This window comes from Dermacentor variabilis, chromosome 10 (assembly GCF_050947875.1).
Source record: "Dermacentor variabilis isolate Ectoservices chromosome 10, ASM5094787v1, whole genome shotgun sequence".
Classification (NCBI taxonomy): Eukaryota; Metazoa; Arthropoda; class Arachnida; order Ixodida; family Ixodidae; genus Dermacentor; species Dermacentor variabilis.
In genome coordinates this window covers 51,890,156-51,897,663 of record NC_134577.1, presented here as the reverse complement: position 1 = coordinate 51,897,663, position 7,508 = coordinate 51,890,156, and positions in this window count along the sequence as shown.

Here is a 7,508-nt window from a genome sequence, read left to right as displayed (position 1 = left end):
AGGAAAAAAGTAGGTTCTACGGCTGAGATAGTAGTGTTTAGTAATCTAGTTGTAGGTGGAGGGTGTAGGTGGCCAATTATTATAGATACCCAGATGATATCTAGGTTAGTGTTGATTACTGTTATGTTGACGTCAATGCGCGATGATAGAAAATCTTTAGAGATATCGAGGAGGACGCCGCCACCATGGCGCGCGTCTCTGTCAAAACGATAAATTGAAAAACGGTATGCATCTTGGAAGACTTCCATGTCTTGAACGTTTTCATGAAGCCACGTCTGGGTCAGTGCAATGATATGGGCAGAAAATGTATATACTGTGGATGATAAGGAGATATATTTGCTTAATACGCTTCTTGCAGCTTGAGAGCAGCTTGAGTGCCCATCACCCCTCGAGCTTTCCTAGCTTGAAGTGTTAGGTGCAGAAGTGGCAGGCCCTTCGTGTAGCTAGATTTCTTCTACCTAAACGGAGACAGGATTATGTATGAAGCATTTTTTTAATGACAATTTTGTTATAACGCATCTGGAAGGAAGGCGATTGCGGTTGGCTAAGAGCGAATTTCATTAGTTTCTTTCGAGCTACGCGGGTTCCGGGTGAAAAGTCTTGACTGGTGGATGCGCCATTTGTTTTGAATTGCTGAAGTAGTGATAATACCTTTTCTTTAATTTCAAGTTGGAAAACTTGCCAATAATGGAACGGGGAGTGGCAGGAGAGATTGTACCTAACCGGTGAGCACGCTGGATGCAATCGGCAGAAAATGAGAGAAATACAGCAATTATTGCTCTGTTAGCTTTTCTTCAATGTCGTTCCAAGACTCTTTGGAATCTGGAAGGCCATAGAAAATAGAAAATTTAGTAGTCATGACGGGACCTGTCTTCCATTTCATCAAGTCGTGACTGAAATGAATGTTTGTGTGAAGACAAATCATGGACTTCCTTTTTAAGGCAAGATACTACTTGTGACAGGTCTTGCTTGAGCTTGTTTAGCTTGTTCTAATGTGTGCAGTCGATTCTGAGAAGTCGCAACTTTGGTCACAATGCTTTTTTGTGTATTTTTGATTAATTTGATATCGATGGCGAGCTCTGCGTGAAATTTGCTGGTTTGCAATGAGCACGCATGGATTTCCTTTAAAGAGTGGAACATAACTGACATTTGCTGTTTTTGATTATCAAGTAGGCTTTCTATGTCGAGAAGTGATTCGGAGGGAGTGGTTGGACCTGGATTAAGCTCAACATCTCCAGCACATGCCAACAAGTAAAACTTTGAAAAGCATTGAGATAAAGTCTCAAGTAATTCAAGACTCCCATTTTCGGTAGACAATGGAGAAGGCAGCAGAAAATTCGACCGGTTGTCACTTCTATAGGACTTAGTTGGCAAGTTGCGGCACCTTTGACAGGTAGACAAAGTAAGAATTAACTAGTCCAACACGAGTGGTACTATTTAATCACGCGTTTGCATCATTTACATTGCACTGGCGTTACCGGTTGTACTGGCGTTACCGGTTGTTCAGTCTACCCACACTCCGGAAAGGGTACAGCGTTCGAGATTGGTTTTCTTATTCTGAGGAAAGGTAAGGGGGCAGAGGGGGAGGGGGGGAGTCACTTGCGATAGGGACATCTACGACACTTTTTAAACTATGATAATCAGTAACAACATTAAGAAAATAAAAACAAACGCGCTCATGTTCACGCCTTGAGTGTTGAGCGTTGAGGAGGCACGCTACGAAAGCTCCCTTGTTTGTGTATCTTAACATAGCCTGTGATCCCGTATACTTCTTGTTTGGGATACTTTGTTCTTATAGTGTATTCGGTTGGCCGTTCTGGTCCTCTGACTCAGAGTCGACAGAGTCGAGCACAGCGCGCTGTCGGAGCTGGAGGCGCAGTGTACCCCCTGAATGCATACGCACTGTGAGAGCAGCGCACCTCTGGCGCCACTGCGCAGAAGGCCAGGGAATTCGCCGTGCAAACATTCGTGCGCGACATTCACAAATGGCGTCGTCAGAGCTGCTAGCTTCAAAGCCCTCGGTTGCGAGGTGCTCTAAGAGCATCATTGATGATGCTTGCGCCTTTAGTAGCCGCCTTCGTTTCGACATGGTGTAACTACGTCTTGCTAGATATAAATTGACCGCAGTGACACACGAAAAGACCACGAATACGACCCAACAAATCTCCCCTACTCCCTAAAACTCCAGACGGCGAAAATGTGCGCTAGGGCTGTCGCGTGCCGGCAACCGCGGCAAACTATGGCGGTTAGTGTCACGTTACGCTTCTCTCGGCCAGATCGCGCCAGCGCTCTCGCTTCGAAGTCGGAGTGGTTGGGAGCGCTCTGAGTCGAAGACTGGCGCTCCGAAAGAACCATCCGAACGTAGCCCGAGCGCTAGACTTCAACCACCCGAATGCGCAGCCACTTTTCAGAGCCCTCCAGAATGCTCTCAAACGGACATCCGAATACACAATTACTGTCTACAGTGTTCATTGCTGGGGTAGGCGGTAAGCGGACGCGTGCCGTCGGGTTTTGATGCGAAAGCGTCAAATGGCCCAGTGAGCGTAAAAAGCCGGCGGCTTCGGTAGCAGCGAAACTTCCCATTGGCTGCGAAGCCACGCCATGAGCGCGTCTCGCGCGCTCTTGACGATGGCTCGCGCTTGCTGGCTCGGGCGTCGACGGAGCAGAAGGGGTGAAAGTGAAAGAGGAGAAGGCATCGCCATGACGCCTTGTTATCCTCGCTCTCGCACTCGGAAGCCTGCGTAATCCGCGCTTTCCTCGTCTGCGCTAGCTTCTGCATGCGTTCTAACTGCGCCTCGGTAAGGCCAAATCAAAACGCTCCAGGCGCCTCAACGCGCTCGCTTGCCCGTGAGGACTTCATAACTCGAAGGAGCAGTCAGGGCGTTCAGTTGAACACTAATGCTTTCGCATTCACAACTCATAAGTGCTTAGATGTCCGCGGATATATCTTGTTCTATGGCAGCGGGCTGGTGGAGTAGCGCCAGGTGCTGCTACGTCGCACGATAACTGGCTATTTAAGATATGGCTCGCAGCGTGGATTCATTTGTGCCGTGGCGGCTAAGAGCCGCGTAAGAGCGCGATTCTCATTCCGAGCTGAATACTCAAGGGGCACTCCATACGTCTCTCCTACGTCGCTGCAGCGAATATTGTAATTTCTGTGATACCCTTCTTCTGTCTTCTTTCTATGTTCGACACAATGTATGACTTCTGCGTAGCATTACACAGAATACTGAGCTGCAGCGGTGAAGCGTGGCGCAATAAAAATCCTGCGCCGTATAAGGGTACCGAAGGTAGGCTTCTCCTTTAAAAGATCCTTATGCAAAGGAAGCACGCTTTACAAACAGCGTGATATCGGGACAGCGCTACTTTCGTGAAGTCTTGGCATAATACACTAGTTTTATATTGAGCTTCTGGGAACTGCCCATAAGCGTGAACGAACACCCTGGCTTTACCGATGTCAAGCGCATCGCAACAATAATCAATTGCAGTTTGACCAAGCCTATCAGAACAATGAAGGAAATGGTTCGTGCCCAAGGGACGAGGGCACGAGACACTGACAAATCCTGTGTTTACTGATCACGTTCGTCAACCTGCTGAATGGAGGACGAAAGGTCTAGCGAGCAATATTTCATTTGCATAGTGGCAAAACATTATCTCGGTTAACAGATAATCAGAATAAACAACCAATATTGCACAAGAAGCACTGTCTCTTTGTATCTGTTTGTTTCTATGACCTCGTTCAGTCCCGCGTACAAATTCTACCGAGAACAGCCCTAAGGATTGAAAACACCCTAAGGATTGAAAGACAAGAAAAATAAAGACATTTCTTGTTATCATGCCATGTCTGAGCATTTGCTTTTCTGTAAACGTTCGATGATGCCTTGTGTCCACACAGTTTCCGTACGTTCAGATAGCTGCTACGGGACTACAGAGTGAACGATGAGCTCGAACGATTACTCGAAGTCCCCCTCGGCCCTGTCTGGACAGTGTCCGGACGCGTTAGTCAACCGCCTTGGCGGATCATTTGATCCTGCGCCATTTTCTCTCCTCTTCTCTCTGTCACTCCGAGGGATTGGTGATGCATATTATCATCTTCCAAATGCGCTTGGCAACGATGAACCGGGCTCGTCCACTTTGCTGCAATATCTATGACCTAAACCAACGTTTGTGCCTTTTGTGTTCTCCTCGGGAAGTCGGATAGGAAAACGACCTTGTCGGGGTTAATCCGACGCCGGCTCATGCGGGGAGTTCAATTAAATATCACCGGGCTTCATCCCGCAGCCAGACATCATATCGGCCGCCAATAGAGCGGAAGACGCTAGAGGGCCGGCCGATCGCGGCAGAAGATTACCTTTCGGCAATCCGGGATGCTCTCGAGGCCCGAAGATTGAAACAAAAGAGGAAAAAAAAAAGAACAGCGAGGGCGGATGCAGCAGTGCTTTGGGAGTGGGGAAGGTTGCAACGCAGCTAACGTGGACACAAATCCCGACTGCGCTGCTTCCCAAGTGGGATTCAGAGAGGCAGGGGGAAAAGCCACCACCACTCCGATCAGCTCATAACTCCCAACTCATGCGCAGAAACACGAACAGCCGTCGCCTTCCTGCCCCTGCCCCGCACACACGCAACTGCGGTCGGTGGTACAGCCAGCGCAATCCAATCCAATCCGCCGATGAGCCAGTCTCGGCTGCGCGGCAAGCGCGCAAGACCCCAAATGGTGCAGAAGACCGTCGTGTACAACGGTGGCGCGAGCAGCGTTCTCGCGTATGCTATTGCTCGAGATGTCCATTCTCGTTTTTTTTTCTTTTGTTATTTTGCTAAGGGAGACTAATCCTCTCATCCCAGTGCGGCGCAGACGTTGAGCCGTGAACGAGAGTGCCTGATTAGTGCTTGCCCCTCTACATCATTTTCAAAGTCTTGTGCTCCCTGCCATACTGTTTAATCAGGAAAGTGAATGCGATGTCAAGAAGAGCTCATCGGGAAGCTGGAAAATTGAAAGATAAAAGGTCATGCTGGTGTGGACGCGGGTACAGCTACGTTGTAATCCCACAGATAGGGGGAAGTATATAGAAGGTAGAACGGCGCATGAAATAAGGTCGGATTACAAAAGGTTATTGGGACATCTGACGACCAGTGTCAATTTTGATTGTCGTTACGGTTGAAGGTGACGACGCAGGATTGTTCATCAGAAATGGCTTGATCTGGAGAGTGCGAGTGAAAGAGCTCAGCATTTCTGGTGATGATGCCGAGATACTTGGAGCGTAATTTAGGTTACGCTGGCACTGCACGTGCGAAATGGAAGGTTTCTGCGTTTTATCCCGATGACGAGCCCTTAAAGAAATGCGTTTCGAAAGATGCGTGGCTCAGGTGGAGGTAATGTTTCTAAATTAATCTTATAGCGACTTCGTGGGCTCTCAAGTGTGAGCACGTTTCAATGCAAATACTCGCATATACGAAATGATATCGTTGACTAAAATGCTAGTTCCAATCACTTAGTAGTGTGAGCACTAATAATGTTTCAGTGTAAATCGAAACTGCATCATTCCAGCTTCCTGACCTTGGCATTTCAGAACGCAGGTGAAGTTTCACGCTGGTATAGTCCGCAGAAAAATAACAGCTCGCTTTAGGAGTTGCGCAGATGAAATCATGGTTCGGAATTCAGTTAGCAGAGCACAGAGTAACTGCATGATAGAGAAAACAAAAATAACAAAAGCACACACACAACAGTGATGCAGTGCTGCTCCCTGTCTTCGACTTTAAGAACTGTACAAGTAATTTTGCGCCCACATTACTCAACACCGAACAGCGCAGAGTAGGGTGGTCTTACCGCGTTTTGCAAAAAAAAAAAAAAAAGCAAAAAAAGAGGAAGAAACAAAAACAAATGTGTTGAAGAGAACCACACCGAACGCGCCTTCGGTAATCAAAACGAACAGAATAAAGAAAGAAAATTCCCGTTTTCAAACAATTATGTTCTAAAAAAAAAAAACAGCGCCGTCCAACTGAGATATCAGCAAGCAGTTTATCTCAGTTATTGACGACGTATCGCTCTGTCTGGCTCAGAAACCAAGAGTCGACATACGCGTGACCTTACTCACGAATGTGCTTATTGCAGCTTTAGTAGGCACTCACGCTAAAAAAAGAACAAGAGAAGCACGGTTAGCCAACAACCCAAACGTGTAAGCTTGAGCATTAGCCGTGAGCATTTACTTCAGCCATAATACCTGCTTTTTGGGTGTCGACTTGAGCGCTAAGCGCGTTCTAGCGGCCACAAACTTAGCAAGAGTAACGAACGCAAGACAGCCTAGACGACTTCGGCAAGCAGAGCTGCCCGGCCAAGTTCTTTGGCGTACTCTGATTCGACACAGCAAAAGATCGGGTGTCTTTAAGTGCCGCATTTATCGAGTAGCGGCGAACCCCCCTCCTTCCTCTCCTTCTCCTTAAAAATAGATTCGTCGCCACGGAGAATTAAGCCAGAGATCATGGCTTGGTACAAGGTTCCGAACGAGTCTTGTCCGGAACGAGATGTAAGCTGCCGCTTTTCAGACAAGGCAAAGCAAGGCAAGCTGTGCCAGACGCAGCTGCTGTGCCCCACTAAGCAAGCTCCTAAAGCTTGCAGATCCAACTGCGGACGAAAGGCGGCGTTAAGCCAGAAGCCGTGACGTCACGGGTATCTGGCGGTTCTAATGGCCAATTACGCTCGCGAACAGGATTAGGCCTAACGCCTTTACTCCCCTCCGTTCCTCGACTCCGAGGTTTGCGGGTTGGGGGTGGAGAGGGAGGCATCGGAAGAGAAAGGAAACTTGCCCCCCTCCCCCCACCCCCCATCACCCTACCACCACCCGGCGAGCGGGCCGTTGAGGCTTCTTTTCGTGAGCGGCACAGAAGCACCACGTCGCCCTAACGCAATGAGTAAAGTGCGAGCAACAGAAGGAAGCAAACAGCGCATCTAGAAAAAAAAAAAAGATAGCTAGACTCGGAAGAAAAACAGAAAGACAGGCTGAAAACACGGTCCAGCTAAGAAACGGGCGGTCGTAGAAATACATATAAATGACCCTAATTTCGTAGGCTTTAGGACCTCGTCCCCCCGCGGGCAAAAGTGGCGGGCGAGCGCCATTTTGCACGGGCCACGCACTCTGATTGGACGTCGCCGACTCGTGACGTGATCCGCGTGGGTGGGATCGCGGCTGGTCCAATCGCTGCTGCGCGCCGTACGCCCCTTCCGCTATTGGTTTGTTACTTGTTTCCTTAGCCGCCACACCGACACACACACACGCACACACGCACGCACATACACATATACACACACACATACACCCGCGCACTACCCCCTTTCATCTACGTCGAAGGAGGTCTCTCTATTTCGCCGCATGGGGCGAAATAAAATCAAAGCAATAAAAGCCCAAGAAAGAACCTCGGCCAGGCGCCGCCGACGCTAAGGCTATGGTCCCAAGACCCCTTCGCCTCCTCAGCTACACCGCAGTTGGGCCAGCCCCGACGCCGTCCGTCCCAAC